Source organism: Chamaea fasciata, unplaced genomic scaffold, assembly GCF_029207755.1.
Source record: "Chamaea fasciata isolate MVZ Bird 193981 ecotype frontalis unplaced genomic scaffold, bChaFas1.0.hap1 SCAF_40, whole genome shotgun sequence".
In the NCBI taxonomy this organism is placed as follows: Eukaryota; Metazoa; Chordata; class Aves; order Passeriformes; family Sylviidae; genus Chamaea; species Chamaea fasciata.
In genome coordinates this window covers 1,249,481-1,266,737 of record NW_027094125.1, presented here as the reverse complement: position 1 = coordinate 1,266,737, position 17,257 = coordinate 1,249,481, and the positions used below count along the sequence as shown (strand labels likewise).

The following is a 17,257-nucleotide window of genomic DNA, read 5'->3' as shown; positions in this document are numbered from 1 at the left end:
CTCCCCTTCCCGGTCACCTGCGGGATTGGTGGGGGAGGTGGGGGGCGATTCTCCCATGTGTTGGGGGGCTGTGAATTCAGGGAGCTCTCGACCTCCTCCTTCCTTCTCCTTTTCTTGATCCTCATTTGTCCCTCCTCCTCCATCCCTCCTCTTCCTACCCCAGGAGCAGCGACACCCTCGATGCCCCATTCCCTGTTCCCCAAGAGTCAGCTGCCCCTGACCCTTGCTGGGGACCCTGGCTGGGCACTTCCAGCCCTTGGGGCTCCTCTCAGGAGAGCTGGGAGGGAGGAACACAGCGAGGGGTGGGGGATCCCAGGAGTGGCATCACTGGGAGGGACAGGTTTGTACTGGGGTAACTGGAACCTTAGTGGGGCAGCTGGGAGCGACTAGGCATAGCTGCGAGCATGCTGAGGGCAACTGGGATATACTGGGAGTGTCTGTTAACCACACTGGGATGACTGGAACCACACTGGGAACAGGCAAGACCATGCTAGGCAGAACTGGGACCATGCTGGGGGCTCCTGGGAGTGAATGGGATTGACACAGTGTACATTGGGGGCAACTGGAAATGTCTGGGACCATGCTGGGAGGGACTGGGATTATATGGGGACAGGACTGGTTCTATACCAGGGGAAGCTGGGCACAACTGGGAGGAACAGGAAGCAACTGGCACCATGCTGGGGGAAACTGGGATACTACTGGATTTCAGTGGGAGCAGCTGGGCCATGCTGGGGTAGACTGGGATCATAGTGGATCATAGTGGCAGCAACTGGGACTGCACTGAGGGTGACTGGGCGTGGCTGTGAGAAACTGGGATCAAGCTGAAAGCAACTGAGGACAACTGGGAGTGACTGGGATATACTGGGATAGACAGGGAATCACAGGGATCATACTGGAGGCTACTGGGGTCATGCTGCCATTGACAGGGAGCAACTGGGGGCCACTGGCCTCATCCTGGTAGCGATTGGGAGTGACCGGAATTAGACTGCAAGTGACTGGGATCATATTGGGATTGGCTACAATCATACTGGGATTATGGATTAAGGCGTGACTAGACCCAGACTGGGGGTTACTGGGAGCTACAGGGCCCATGCTGAGAGCCAACTGCTCCCACACTGGCAGGAACTGGGAGCAACTGTGAATGATAGGATGCATGCTGGTAACAACTGGGATGCACTGGGAGTGGCTGGGATAAAACTGGGGGCATCTGAACCACACTGGGGTAGCTGGGAGTGCCTGGGAATGACTACAAGAATGCTCAGGACAACTGGGATATACTGGGAATGCCTGAGACCATGCAGGTGGGGACTAGGACCACACTGGGAGCCACTGGGAATGTGCTGGGGGCAAGTGTGAGTGACTGGAGCCCTGCTGGGAGAGGCTGGGATCATACTGGGAATTACCGGGACTGTACTAGGGGCAACTGGGAGAACTGGGAACACACTGCACAAAAGCTGGAGGAACTCGCAGGAACTGGGACCGTGCTGGGGGCAAATTGTAACGTAATAGGAAATGACTGGGAGTGACTGGGTCATACTGGGATCAGGCAGGGAGTGAGGGCAAGGGACCAGGCCCATATTGGGACTCACTGGGCTCATACTGGGAGCAACAGGGATCCTAGAGGGAGTGAGAAGTGATCAGGATCATACTGGGACTGACTGGGCTCATCCTGGGAGCAGCCACTGCCGGCACCGGGAGCCCCGAACCCCTTTCCCGGCCATCCCGCCCCTCCAGCCCCAGCACCCCCCAACGGGGTCCCGGCCATCCCAGGGGTCCCCCCCTCTCGGGGTCCCCGCTTTGGGCTCCTGGGGCTCTCCTGTCTCTGGGGTCCCGCTCAGGGGGTCCCCAAAGCCCGGGTCTCTGCCGGGCTCCCCAAACCCGGTGTCCCCCCGCCGGTCCCGCCGCTCCCCACGTGGCCCCGGCAGAGCTCGGAGGGCCCGGCCCGGGAAGCCCAACCCCCACCTGGGGGGACCCGCATTCCCCCGGCCCCCGCCGGGGCTCTGCCGACACCGGGACCCCCCAAAAACACCTCCAGGGGACCCCGCCATGTCCCCCGAGGGGGGAGCCCTGCAAGCCCCAAACATCCCCCAAAAAAACCAAACCCAGGGACCCCACCCGGGATATTTGGGGCGAGTTCCGCCTCCCCGGGCACCTGCGGGATGGGGCCGATGGTCCCGGGGGGCTGCGGGTTCAGGGAGCGCTGGGGCCGCCGGGTCCCTCCTCTGCTCTTCCTCCTCCCGCTTCCCGCTGCCGCTCCGCCTCTTCCTCCCTCTCCCCTCCTCCTCCTCCCCCGTTCCCGAAGCCCTGGCGGCCGCGGGAGGAGCGGGGATGGAGCGGGGATGGAGCCGGGACAGGTCGGGATGGGCAGCGCGGGGCTCTCGGCTGCTCCCACCCGCTGGGGCCGGGGGGAACCCGGCCCGGGGAAAAGGAGAGGGAAACTGGGAAAACTGGGCGCTGCACATCCACACTGGGCCTTGCTGGTTGGGAAATTCCATCCCCTTGAGCTCTTCCCAGAGGCCTGGAGATGTTGGAGGGGGGACTGCAGAGACGGATGAGGGATCCCAAAAGTGGTATTTTGGGGATAGGATCCGTGGGGATGGGAATGTCCCGCTCCCTTCCCGGGGCAGGGTCACACCTGAGCTAGGTGTGCAGGGCAGGACCTTGCCCTGAGCCCAAGCCCTGTCCCACCTGCAGGATCTGCTTCCCCTGGGCCTTTTCCCCCTGCGGCCCCAGGCCCAGCTTGGTGCTAAACAAAGGGGCTGGGCCGGGGTCATCCCCCGGCGGGGGCTGCACACCCCCTCTGCCCCCTCCCCAAATTCCCCCCGGGGGCAGCAGGAGCTGGGGCAGGAGCCCTGTGGGGAGGGAAAAGGGGGTGACACCGGCATGGGGGGTCACACACGCTCTGGGGGACACACACGGGCCCTGGGGACGCCCCTCACCTTCTCTTGCAGCGCCAGGAGGATGAACCCCAGCATGGACACCCCCACCCCCGGCAGCATCTTGGGGGGTGGGGTCTGCTGGCAGCTTTGGGGGTCTGGGGAGGGGGGTCACATCTGCCCTAAAACCCCCTCCCAGCCCCACAGACACTCCTGGAACCCTCAAACCACCCCCCCAGCTCCTGGCCAGGACCCCCCAAATGCTTCTTGCCATATAAATGACCCCAAGAACCACCAGAACCCCTTTCCATCTCCCCCAAGTCTCATCCAAATTCTCTCCAAGCCACACAGCCTGGCCAGGACCACCAAAACTGTCACACAGACTGCCCCAAAAGCCCCCCAAACCCCCTCCGAGCAGCACAAATGGCCCCAAGAGCCACAAAAGCCTCTCCTAGTTCCCCCACAATCCCCCAAAACTTCCTTCCAGCGCCCCATGGCACTGACCAGGAGAGGTTGGTGGACAGGAACATCCCCAGCCAGGAGCAGCTCGGGCACTTCAGCAGCGATTTGGGCACTTTGGGGAGCACACCCCAAAATGGGGAGACCCCCGCCAGGGACTGGGACAGACAACCAGAATTCCTGGAGAACAGCTGGGCTCAGGTGGACACATTCTGCGCACACACGTATGAAATTGTGGCCCTGTCCGCCCAGCCTGGGCAACCCCCACAAATCCCAAACAATCCAGTGAACCAACCCCAAATGCACCCCCAAATCCTGGTAAAACAGGGCTGCTTTAGATCCCTTTACTAAATTTCTTTATTTTTACCCCGGTTCTGGGTGTTTTGATGTGATAAAGATGGAAATTATTCAGGTAGGAAAAGATCATCAAGATCATCCAGTACTGCTTGATGCCACCAGAAGAAACAATTGGACAGAGCAGTCAAGGTTTTTAGGGTGTAAAATTAGAAAATCAGATCTTCCCAGTGAATTTCCAATGTCGATTTGACTACTGATGGATGCTCCTGCCCTTGGGTTCATCCAGGTGCCCATGGGAATCCAGGAGAGTGTGGAGACCACCTGCCAGGTGGGAATTCCACTGGGAATGTGGGTCACCAGGGCTCTGCCCAATGTAGGTCCTCTAATGGGGGATGAAGTTGGAGCAGTGCACAAAGCTGTTCCCACAGTCGGGGCACTCACAGGGGTTCCCTTACCAGTGGCTCTGTTGCTGGTGTCTCAAGGATGAGCTCCAGGAGAAGCTCTTCCCACCCTCGGGACACTCGTAGGGCCTCTCCCCAGTGTGGATGCGCTGGTGGGTGATGAGGGTGGAGTTGTGCTTGAATCCCTTCCCACAGTCGAGACAGCGGAATGGCCTCTCATCCATGTGAATTCGCTCGTGTATGAGGAGGTCTGAGCTGGTGTGAAACCTCTTCCCACACTTGGGACATTCGTAGGGCCTTTCCCCAGTGTGAATCTTCTTGTGGGAGGACAGGTGGGAGATCCGGCTGAAGGTCTTCCCACATTCCAAGCACTCATAGGGCCTCTCCCCAGTGTGGATCCTCTGGTGGCTGATCAGGTTGGAGCTCTGGATGTAGCTCTTACCACATTCCCCACACTCAAAGGGCCTCTCCCCAGTGTGGATTCTCTGGTGGACAATAAGGCTGGATCTCTGGCTGAAGCTCTTCCCACATTCCCCACACTCGAAGGGCTTCTCACCAGAGTGGATCATCTGGTGGACGATCAGGTTCGAGCTCTCACTGAAGCCCTTCCCACATTCCAAGCACTCATAGGGCCATTCCCCAGTGTGGATCATCTGGTGGCGGATCAGGTGGGAGCTGTCTCTAAAGCTCTTCCCACACTCACGACACTCGCAGGGCCTCTCCCCAGTGTGGATCATCTGGTGGCGGATCAGGTGGAAGCTTCGCCTGAAGCTCTTCCCACACTCCAAGCACTTGTGGGGCTTCTCCCCATCATGAGGCTGCTCATGGACAAGCTGAGAGATCCGGCTGGATCTCCAGCTGCCTTTCCAGCACAGGTTTGGTCTTTCCTCCTCAGAGCACCCTGGGATGGGTTTGGAGCCCCTCTTCATGTGGGATCTCTGGGGCTTTTCCTCCCCATTGGATTCCTGCGCTGTGGAGCTGCTCAAAACAGCCTCTTCCATGAGGTCCTGCTGAGGCGATTTGTCCTCCCTGGTCTCCATCCTCAGCTCAATCTCTGGGGGAGGAAGGACAAGGAGAGAATGGGATTTGTCTCCGTGCCAGAGGGAAGGGGAAGCAGATCCCCTCAGTTCATCCCTGGCAGGACGGCGTTGGCAGGGGGTTGTCCTGCAGCCAGGGCCAGGCTGGGCTGGGAGATGGAGCAGGAGAGAGGGGGAAAGGGGCACTGACTTCCTCCTCATCTGCCTGGCTGTCCCGAGGCATCTTCCTCTTCCTTACATCCTTCTCCTTCATCTGGCCAAGGTTTGGGAATGGGAAATCCTGGTCTGGGGAAAAACACAGGAAGAGTACACTGACTTTGAAAGTCCCTCTGCCTAAGTCCATCTCCAGAAGTGACCGGACATCTGGGGTCCATGAAAACCTCCCAAACACAACTCCATCCTGAAAATGCCTCCCAGGATTTCCCCATCTGTGGTGTCTCTCATTTAGTGTTTGAGGGTTCCCCCCGTCCCAGCTGCTGGGGGTCACACTTGTACTGGGGTTCCCCCATCTACTTCATATCTGCCTTGCCCAGGCTGCTGGGATCCCAGAAATCCAGAAAGCTCCCCTCTCTTTGATGGCACCATCAAGGGATGCTAGGGGTTTTTGGGATCCTGGGGTCCCTTCTCCCCCTATTCTCTGCGTTGGGGTTCAGGGGTTCCAAGGAGTCCCCCCTGCCCCTCTCCAGGCTGTTGAGGGTCCCACAAATCGTGGTGCTCCCCCCTCTCTGGGGTCCCCACTTTGGGCTCCTGGGGGACACAGGGCTCTGCTCCTCCAGGCTGCCTCTGCCAGCAGCTGCCACTGGGACCCCCCAAGGGGCATTTTCCACTCACCTTTGGAGTTCTTCATTCTCCAAATGTCTGCCCTCCAAAAAGAACCCGACCTAGGGACCACCCAGGATATGCGGCCCGAGTTCCCCCTCCCTGGTCACCTGTGGGATGGGGGGTGATGATCCCAGGGGTGGGGGGCTTTAAATTCAGGGAGTGCTCAATCTCCTCCTTCCTTCTCCTTTTCTTGATCCTCCCTTGTCCCTCCTCTTGCTCCCGCTCCTCCTCTTCCATCACTGCTCCTCCTCCTCCCTAATCCACACTCCTCATGTACTTCCATCCCTTCTCATTCTCCTCCTTCATCCCCCCCTCTTCCATCCCTCCTCCTCCTCCTCCCCCAGGAGCAGGCACACCCTGGGTGCCCCGTTCCTGAAGCCCTGGCGGCCGCGGGAGGAGCGGGGATGGAGCCGGGACAGGTCGGGATGGGCAGCACGGGGCTCTCGGCTGCTCCCACCCGCTGGGGCCGGGGGGAACCCGGCCCGGGGAAAAGGAGAGGGAAACTGGGAAAACTGGGCGCTGCACATCCAAACGGGGCCTTGCTGGGGACCCTGGCTGGGCACTTCCAGCCCTTGGGGCTCCCCTCTGGAGCCTGGAGATCCAGCAGTGGGGAACACAGAGAGGAGTAGAGGATCACTGGGAGGGACAGGTGTGTACTGGGATCGTACTGGGATCCCACTGGCAATGACTGGGATTGTACTGGGGTCAACTAAAACTGTGCTGGAGCAACTGGGAGTGACCGGGAATGACTACAAGCATGATGAGGGCAACTGGGATATACTGGAAGTGTCTGTGACCACACTTGGGGCGACTGGAACCACACTGGGAACAGCCAGGACCATGCTGGGGAGAACTGGGACCACGCTGGGGGACACTGGGAATGAGTGGGAGTGACTGGGTCTACACTGGAGGCAACTGGGCATGACTGGGACCATGGTGGGAGGGACTGGGATCCTGTGGGGAGTGACTGGGACTATACGTGGGGAAACTGGGTGCAACTGGGGTTGCACTGCGAGGAACAGCGAGCAACTGGAACCATGCTGAGGGATGCTGGGATCATACTGGATCATAACTGGAGCAACTGGGACTGCCTTGAAGGTGACTGGGAGTGGCCGTGGGCAACTGGGATCAGGCTGCAAGCTGCTAAGGACACATGGAAGTGACTGGGAACATGCTGGCAGCAACTGGGATACACTGGGAGAGACTAAAACCACAGTGGGGGTAAATGGGAGACAACTGGAACCGTGCTGGATGCTAATGGGAGCAGCTGTGCCCATGCCGGGGTCATGCTGGGATCCAATTGGAACTGGCTGGGATCAGACTGGGAGTGACCGGAATAGTACTGGGAGAATCTGAGTGTGACTGGGATCATACTGGAACCAGAGTGGGAGTGACTGGAAAGGTGCTGGCCGTGACTGGAACCATACTGGAGGTGACTGGGAGCAACTGGGCCCACGCTGGGAACAAATGGGATCTTATTTGGAGTGACTGGGAGTGACTGGATTCACACTGGGAGCAACTGGGCCCACGCTGGGAGTGAAAGGTCAGTCAGTCTGGCCATGACTGGAATACTACTGGGAGTATCTGGGAGTGCCTGGGGTCATACTGGGGCTGACTGTAACCATACTGGGGGTGACTGGGTGCAACTGGGACCATACTGGGAGGGACTGGGATTGTAGTCCAAGTGACTGGGATCATACTGGAAGTGAATGGAACCATACTGGCAGTGACCTCGATGCCTACTGGGATCACCCCAGGAGGAAACTGTGGACATATTGGGAGCAACTGGGATCAACTGGAAGGTGCTGGAACCATGCTGAGGGGACTGTGACCACAACTGGGGCAACTGGGAACAACTGGGACCACACTTCCCACAACTGACAGAAACTGGGACTGTGCCAGAGGCAACTGGGAGTAACTGGGAAAGACTGGGATCATTCTGAGGTAACTAGAACCTTACTGGGGCAACTGGGAGTGCCTGGGAATGACCACAAGCCTGATGAGGGCAACTGGGATATACTGGGAGTGTCTGTAACCATACTGGGGTGACTGGAACCACACTGGGAACAGCTGGGACCACGCTGGGGGCAACTGGGAACAAGTCAGAGAGACTGGGGCCACACTGGGGACAACTGGGCATGACTGGGAACATGCTGAGAGGGACTGGGACTACTCTAGGGGCAACGGGGGACAATTTGGATCATGCTGGGAGGAGCTGGGAACAACTGGAACTCTGCTGGGGCCAACTGGGATCCTACTGGGATCACAGTGGGATCACAGTGGGAGCAGCTGGGCCTGTGCTGCGTGAGACTGGGATCACTCTGAGGGCGACTGGAATCCTACTGGGATTGACTGGGAGTGGCTGTGAGCAAGTGGAATCATGCTGAAAGCAACAGGGAGGAGGAGGAGGTGACTGGGAGCATGCTGGGAGAGACTGGGAATCATGGGGATCATACTGGAGGCTACTGGGGTCGTGCTGACATGTACAGGCAGCAGCTGGGACCACACTGGGGGCGACTGGCTTCATACTGGGAGGGACTGGGAGTGATTGGAGTTAGACTGCAAGTGACTGCAATCATACTGGGAGTGGCTACAATCATACTGGGATTGTAGTGGGTGTCAGTGGATGTGAATGGAACTTACTGGGGGTTCCTGGGAGCTACAAGGCCCGTGCCGGGAGCCAACTGCTCACACACTGGGAGAAACTGGGAGCAACTGGGAATGACAGGCTGCATGCTGGTGACAACTGGGAATGACAGGCTGCATGCTGGTGACAGCTGGGATGTTCTGGGAGTGACTGGGATAAAACTGGGGGCAACTGAACCACGCTGAGGAAACTGGGAGTACCTGGAAATGACTACAAGAATGTTCAGGGCACCTGGGATATACTGGGAATGCCTGAGACCATGAAGGTGGGGACTGGGACCAGACCGGGAGCGACTGGGACTGTGCTGGCGGGAACTGGGGGCACACTGGGGGCAAGTGTGAGTGACTGGGGCCCTGCTGGGAGAGACTGGGATCATACTGGGACTGACTGGGCTAATCCTGTGAGCAGCCACTGCCGGCACCGGGACCCCCCAAAAACACCTCCCGGGGACCCCACCATGTCCCCTATCAGGGGTCTGCTGCTTGGCTTTGAAGCCCTGAACGCTACAAACATCCACCCCAAAACCCCAAACCCAGGGACCCCACCCGGGATATTTGGGGCGAGCTCACCCTCCCCGGGCACCTGCAGGACGGGGCCGGTGGTCCTGGGGGGCTGCGGGTTCAGGGAGCGCTGGAGCCGCCCGGTCCCTCCTCTACTCTTCTTCCTCCCGCTTCCCGCTGCCACTCCGCCTCTTCCTCCCTCCTTCCCTCCCTCCTCCTCCTCCTCCTCCCCCGTTCTCTGAACCCCTCACTGCCGCGGGAGGGGCGGGGATGGAGCCGGGACCGGTCTGAATCCAGAGATGGCTTGGGAGGGGATGCCAGGAGTGGGAGTGACTGCGCTGTACTGGGATCATACTGGGAGTGCGTAGGAGCAGCGCGATGGCTGCAGCCACTCAGGGGGTAACCAGGTGGGATCCCACCACTACAGGGGTGTTTTTTCCCTATTTTAGGGTGTTTGTGAGGCCGCAGTCCCACAAGCCTCTTTGAAGGGGGGCTCATGACCCCTTTAAGTGACATTTTTATGGGGCCTCCATTCCGTTTGCCTCCCAGGGTGGATTTTTGGGGTCCTGTCTGCCATCGCCGCTTTAAGAGCCCCTTTGTCAGTTCCCACTATAACTCCCCTTAAAAGGGCAACACCACTGCCCCTGATTCCGGCAGCGGAGCCTGGGGGGGCTTGGGGGTCCGAGAGTGGGGTTGGGGGTCCCGGGAGGGTTTGGGGGTACCTGAGTGATGCCGATGATGGTGATGGGGATGGATTCTCCGTTGGACAGGAGGTCACAGCTGGAAACCACCTGCACTGTGTGGAGACCTGGGAATGAAGAGAGAAAGGATGAATGGAGTTGTGTCCCAGCCCTGTTGGAAAGCAGGTAGAAATCTCCCAGGACCCCGTGCACACAGCTTAGAGGCAGAAAAGGATGCAGGGGTTGGTTTGAAACCCTCAGAGAAACTGAGATCCATAAAGTCACACCGACATGAAGTGGGAACGTAAGTTGTAGTTTTAGGTGAGTAAAGAGATTCCTTAAGTGCCTTAAGCAAAGAAGAGACTGTATTAGTTGACAGAAAATCCCTGAAGTCCAGTTTAAAGTTCAGTAGCATTACCTTGTACAAAGTTAACTAAGTCTTAGACATATTATAAACATAACAGAGCATTGCTGACATTGCTAGACAGAATAGATAGGCTGTGGGCATAGGCCTTGTATAAGAAATGATGAGCGTTGTCACACAGCTGTGTTAGACCAGGATAGGTGCAAAAAGACAGGAATAACATCGTGTTTGTAGCTGGTTGGACGATTTAGGAATAGAATGCATTGTATCGGGGCTGCTGCTGCTGCTGCTTCTGCTTGGGCCATGGGGACTCTATGCTGGAAGGCATTTTGCATCATGGCACGGACTGTAACACTGACCCTGGTGAGACTGATCCAGCCATGTCATAAACGACTTTTCCAACAAGCAGCACCTCTCTTGTTCCTCGGCTGGCCCGCTCAAACTTGCCAGCTGTCCATCAGCAAAGTGCCCACAGCTCCTGTGCGCTGCCAGCCCTTCCCTGGCAGTGACAGCAGGAGCTGCTCCTGCCACCGGCCAGCTCCTGTTCCTGGAGTCCCTTCCCGTGCTGGCAGCACAGGCTCCCTCTTGCCTTGAGCCCAATGCCTGCCTGCACCTTGGGCTGGCTTTGCCAGCTCTCTTTTCCCAAGCCTTTGACTCCCAGGCTTCTGCCCCAGCCCAGGGACATTTGTTATTTCTATTACCTGCTAGTTTGACAACATGAACCATTCTGGTTTTACCTAAGAGGTGAATCATGAAGATTTTGGGGCTTTTTTTGTCCACAATGTCCTGTTAAGAGCAAGAACACGCTGTTCTTACACCTGGGATTGTGGCTGTTCCTACACCATTTATTCCACACTGCATGACTAAAGAAAATCTCTCCTTTTCCTTACTAAGTTGAAGCTACAGCTTAATGGAAATAGGTGTTACAAGAGAATGAATGCCATAATCCCCCTTTTAGTTTTTGGTCCGTAGTGGATACCTCCTTGAAGGATCCAGAAGAACTCCAAAATGTTGTGCATACAGTGAAGAAAATCAACACTAAATTCCCTCTGGATTACGAGGTTAGAAAATCGGTTTGAATCGCAGTCACTGTTTCTCACCACATCTACTTCAACTGACAAGAAATTCAGCTGATTTTCTCTGTGAAAAATATGGGTCACTTTTTGTTAAGATTTTTAAAGTTTAATAATAAACAATAAGACAAGCAGAGACATAACAAAAGCAAAACTACAGATGTCTGGGTGCCTGGTGTTTCCACCCAAAGCACAGCTTGCTAACAAAGGATCTTTCCTTTAAATACCATAGGTTATTGGATATTCATAAATTTCATATGTGATTTACACAATCCTTTTGACTTTAGGTGTTTCTGCTTAATTGCAACTTTTCTCCCCCACCATTCTTTCTTGCACATAAATTTTTCATGGCTCCACGAAAGTCGCAAATCTCTTGACAACAAAGGCAATAAATTCTTCCTATTGGAGTCGTCGGTGTCCTTGCTGTTATGTCTATCCACGTGAGATGATGTGAGGAATTTCTTAATTGCTTCTCCCATTTGGCTTGTGGGGTTTTTTTGTGTGTGGTTTTTTTTTTTTTTTTTTTTTTTTTTTTTTTTTTTTTTTTAATTTTGTTTTGTTTTGTTTTGTTTTGTTTGTTTTTTAGCTAGTTACAAAAAGCATCTGCTATAGCCTAAAAACTGTATTTATCACACTACTACAAGAGGGTATATTACTGTAGCATAACTTTCTACCATAACACATATAAGATTCATTTTCATATTTGTAAAAAGCCAAACACTTAATATGTATTTATAACAACACTGAGTCAGTTTTCAAATGAAGCGGCAGCGTGTCATGATGCTAAATAATAATCTGGCATTACCTCTAATGTTCACTGGTACAAAGTATAGCAGTACACAGCAAGGCAGACTGGGTTAGCACAGTCATTCCTCCCCTCCCCTTCCTCCTGTCCATCCCATTGTCTCCTCTGCTGAAGACACAGGCTATGAAAAGAAGGCAAGTTTGCTACCTCTTTTTCTTCTGCCACAGGACTTGTTAGACACTGTGTTTTCTCAAAGGACTGCATGTACCTCTCCCCAGGTTGCTTCTTTCTCATTCTACAAAAGACGAGAGCTGAAGGGGTTTCAGGCATGTGAGTGCCTGATCTCTCTTTCCCTCTAAAGGCTCTGCCTCCCAAAGCCCTGGTGACCTGCTGTGCTTTGGCATGAGAGCCGTTCCAGCCCGAAACACAAGGGCAGTGGTGTTGAACTGCAAAGCCTCTCTCTGCAATGGGATTGCTTTGAGCCTGCAGCCTCCACAGGCAAGAGCTTTGTGGGAGCAGGGGCCATCACAGCCTGTGCCCTGCACACAGAGCCAGGAAAAGGAGCAGATCCTGCTGGCTTCTGCTGCTGATCCGAGCAGCAACTCCCCTGGGATTTCCTCCAGGGAACTTCACACCAAGGGTGTCCATCACTGTCGTGGCTGTGAGAACTTGTTGCTTGCTAGTTCTCCCCCATCCTTGTGGATTCTCATTTTTCTCAGCTGCCTTGGCAGTGAGTTCTCAGCCAACGTGTGGCTCTGCTGCCATCCCAAATCTGCGCCTGCCTTGCCCAGCCTGAGTGCAAGTGGGGCATGTGCTGGGCATGGATGGAGAATTCCATGGCCAAAATCCTCCAGCATTTAGATCTGCTCATTGCTCTGGACAGCACAAATCACAAAACACTCATTGCAGTTGACAGTTGTAATTTCTTGCAGATTCCTAAAGCTGCACTGCTGATCAACAAATGCACAGGAATTGATTTCACATGAAAAATGTCATTTATTACAAATTGCTGCACCTGTGCTGACAATATAGAACTACGCCGATCTCAATTTAGGTTAAAAAAAGGAATTTATTAGATTTTTAAAGCAATGCCAGGTAAAAATATCAAATACCAACTTCATTTAACAAAATGTTAATTTATTGCCACCCTCTACAACAACTCACTATACACAAAGATCAATTAGGTGTTTAACAACTTAATTTATTGCATATTACTACAAGCTAAAGCCCATCTAGGAATACAAAAATATCAGTATTTCTATCTAAATAGCCTTCTACAAAGAACTCAGTCAATACAATTAATTCAACTATACATCTGCAAACATGTTTAAATAGAAAGATATACATATATAACCAATTCACTATACAGAAGTAAATATAGATTAAATATACCATATTACATAAAATATATAAATATATTAATGCATCAAAAAAACTCTCTGTGAATAGGTAGCTACCAATCTCAATATCCATCCAATTGCACTAATAAAAATATACAGTTATAAATCTCCACACACTTATCTTTAAACAGAGCTCTAAGCAGAGGGATTCCAGCTGCCCCATCTTCAAGGCCTTTCACTCCGTCCTTGCTTCCTCCCGTGCAGAGCAGCTCTCCTGGACAGGGACAGCAGATGGGACATGTGGGAAGCAAAGGGAACACTGAGTCAGGGTCGGGACGTTTCCCTTGGCAGCACCTGCCCTTCAGTCAGGGAAGGGAAAATCTCAGCGCCTCCCCAGGAGGGTGAGAAAGAAAAAGTTTGGCCAAAGCCCACGGCCAAAGCCCAGGCCACCCTCACCCCCAGCTGCCTCACCGGCCCTGCGGCCTCACCTGAGCTCTGGGCTGGCAGCAGCAGCTCCCTGGTCACTGCTGGAGCTGGTGGCCTTCAGCTTCTCCCCGCGGCCTCCTGTCAGTCCCCGCCTGTCCTCAAGGTCTGCAGGGCAGCCGTGGCAAAAGTGGAGCCTCTGGAATTGGTTCCAAGGCCTGGCAGAGCTGCAGGCCCGCAGCCCTCTGTACTCCCTGCTGGCCCCCTCCATCCCCTCAGCCCCACCGTCTCCTCGGCAAACCCCCGGCCCCCTTTTGTTTCTTCAGCCCCTCACAGTCCTCTCACCCCACTCAATCCCTTCTGACCCGTCCCGACCCCTTAGACCCCCCTCAGCCTGTGCCCCTTCCCTGTCACCTCAGTGCCACCATGGCCCTCTGCTCCCCCACAGCCCTCAGTCCCCCAGCAGCTCAAGGTCACCGTCCCTGCAGCGTCAGCGCCTCCTCGGCCCCCTCAGCCCCCTGTGTCTCCCCGTCCTTCAGCAGCTCCTCAGGGGACAGTGCCTGGGGCCACCGGCAGCTCCCAGCGCTCCAGGGACAGCCGGGGCTGGAACTGCTGCTCCGCCCGGCCCGGCCGCCAGCTGGGACCCAGCACAGCCACAGGGGACACAGGGGGCACAGGGGGAGAAACAAGAGCTGAAACAGGCAGCTGAGGGGGGAAAGAGGTAAAAATGCAGCCTAGGCCTACACAAACATCAGTCTCTCCATCTGTATCAATTCACAGACCAAGGCGGAGCGTTTGCTTTGTGATGTCAGGGCGCGGTTGCCACGTGGTCGTGGTGACATCACAAGGTTGCCTTGGTGCACGGAAGGCCTCAGGGGTGTCAGAGCAGCTCTTGAGCTTGCTCAGTGCAGGAGCGTCCTGCTGCTTGAGGCTTCTGTCAGTGGGCAGGTGCACACTGACAGGAGACTTGCTTTTCTGTAGTGTTAGAGAACAGTTGGCAAACTTGCACAGCAGTTGCCACAATGATTGGGCAACTGGCTGCTGTAGTTTTCTCCATTTATGGAGTTGGATATTCCACCTATTTCCTGACTCACCTGGCACGTAAGTAGAGGTTTTCCCTGGGTGTCACCTAACCTGCCTTTTGTATATCTTCCTGCTCTTTCTTGGGGACTGAGTTGATTTGGAAACAGAAAGACCTTTTGGATGCCACTTGGGTAAAGGTGTTGTCAACACGTTCAGCTCAAAAGGGGGTGTGTGTAGCCAGGGCTGTGCGGGCAGCATTTGCAAGGGAACCTGCAGGGGTTGCGTTCCCTCCATGGGAGAGTCTGTGGCAGCAGAGTCTGTCATTTCCTCCATTTGCTGGGTCAAGCAGGACAACTTTGAAAATGTAGACTGGGAGGCCTTCTTGGAAGATCTTCTGAAAATGCTGTGGTTGTCTCCAGTTTTCTCAAAGCGTCTGCTTCATTTTCCCTTGCCCATTGCAGGTCACCTGAGCCGGGTATTCAGAGGTTCTGACCCTGAGGTGAGTAAGAAAGGCACATTTGATGTTCCTGGTGTTTAAGAATTGTGCAGCAAGCTGTGAGCTTGGCCTGTGGCAGTAGAGTGTAGAGGGCCAGCTGAGTAGGCTGCAAGAAAATCCATTTCCATGTCTACAGCAGCAAGAGCAAAGGCATCACTGGCTATTTCCTAATTTTCCATTTCAGAGCTTTAAAAGAACTAAAAGCCCAGTTTTGCAGAGAGAATGCTGCTTCCTGATAGAAGCCAGGGGGGGAATATCTAATTCAGAGCAATTTGCCAAGTCCAGTTGAATCAGCCCATTAGAATTTAGTCTGAGTGACTTAGAATCCCATTGCTCTCCAAGTTGATGATTTGTGCTTAGCAGAGCTGGTTCTAGAGCTGAAGAGAAGGAAGGTTCTAAATGAGCCTGTGTCTCACGCTCCTGTCTGTCCACAGATCAGTGAAGGAAGAACAGACTCCCCTCTGGCTCCCTCTGCTCCTGGACAAGAAGCCAAAGAGGAGCCAAATGACCACAAGGCTCCAGTTGTGGTCACACCACAGCCGGAACTTTCCCAGCCAGTAAGTGCCACTTCTGGAGGGTGCTGTCTTTAGTGCAAGGCAGAGCTGCAAGTTTCTGAGCAGCCAGCTCTTGCTGTTGGTGGCTGAGGATGCTGAGTGCTGCAGTCCTGCCAGACCTAGCCATTCCCCTCAGCCAGTGACAGCTGGAAAATGGGCTTTGAGCTGCCATGTTTAGGCCCCAGCTTGCTGGGATTCTGATAGAGGCCAGCCTGGAGCAGGAAGGCTCCCTGTGTGCAGAGGAGGGAGCATGTCAAAGACATTGCGCTCAGCCTTGTCGGATACGTAGGGGACACTGTGGTCTGGGGACACCTGTCCCCCTCCACAGACTCGCCAAGTACCCACAGGCACAAAAAGTATTGATGTGACAACACAAACTCTTTGGGGTGGTTTGTCCCCGTGAGCTTCTTGGCTGTGCTTACCTGGGAGCATTTCAGGGACACACTGGGGACATGGAGTTTCTGCTTGAAGTCAGGGATTTTGGTGCCTTGGTTGCCAGGTTGTTCTTTTGGTAAAATGGAAGCAGAGGTGGGCAGGGAAGCAGAAAGAAGTGGCTGAATTAATGTGATTTGTGGGCAGAAAGTGAAAAAGCTCAGCCTGACAGCAGCTCCCAGTCACTTGCTCTGCATTTGTGAGGCTGAGGCAGAGGCAGACCTGCCCAAAGCTCCCAGTGATATGATGGTAGTGAAGAGGAGGAACGACGAAGACATTAGAAGAATTCAAGGGCATTGGAATGTTTATTGGCAGAGGCACATACAACAAAACCAGGTGAGCGGGCGAGTGGCAGCCACTCATTAATAATTCTTTCTCTTGTTCCTCACAAAACTTTGCGGAGGAGCTGCAGGCAGAGCTGCAGCGAAGTCAGTCTGGGATCAGGGCGACGGACAAGAGGCTGGACGAAGAAATGAAAATTCCAAGAGAAAGACAAGAGAAAGTTGATCTCCTTGAGGAGCAAGAGGCTCTAGAAAAACCCGTGAGTGAGAGAGCAATAGCCACTGCAGTCCCCAACCTGGTGCTTTTGCCCTTCTTGCCTTTCCCCTGCAGAGCAGCAGGGGGGTGGGGTGATGCCTCTGAGTGCCATCCTGCTCCAGTGTCTGTCACAGGCACTCTGAAGGACACTCCCTGCCCTGCTGAATCTCAGCTGCTGCCCTGCACAGTGGCACTAGTGCTTTGGCCTTTTGGCCGGCAGTCATCTGAGTGCATTCCTGCTGGCCTCTTCCTGCTCTGCTTGTTTCTTGAGGTGTTCTTGCAGGGGAACACGGTGACCCAGATGGATCTGGAAAGAAGCTGTCTGTATCCCTTGTGAATCTGGTCCTCTCCCTTTCCTCACAATCGATGACTCTTGGCTGACAGGGACAAGCTGGACTCTCTGACTGCTTTGTTCTCTTTGACTTCAGGTGGAAGTGCTGACATCTCACCAGGCAGCCTGCAAAGATTTCCAGCAAGTGACTAGCGGCGAGGAGCCCCAGGATTCCAGTGAGGCACAGAAACTGTCCCAAGCAGCAGCGCTGCCAGTTGGG

The 17,257-nt window shown here is 54.7% G+C and overlaps 1 pseudogene; it reads right to left on the bottom strand.

Moving 5' to 3' along the window:
- LOC136303663 (uncharacterized) overlaps positions 1 to 17,257 on the bottom strand; it is a 265,948-nt pseudogene that overhangs the window by 213,688 nt on the left and 35,003 nt on the right.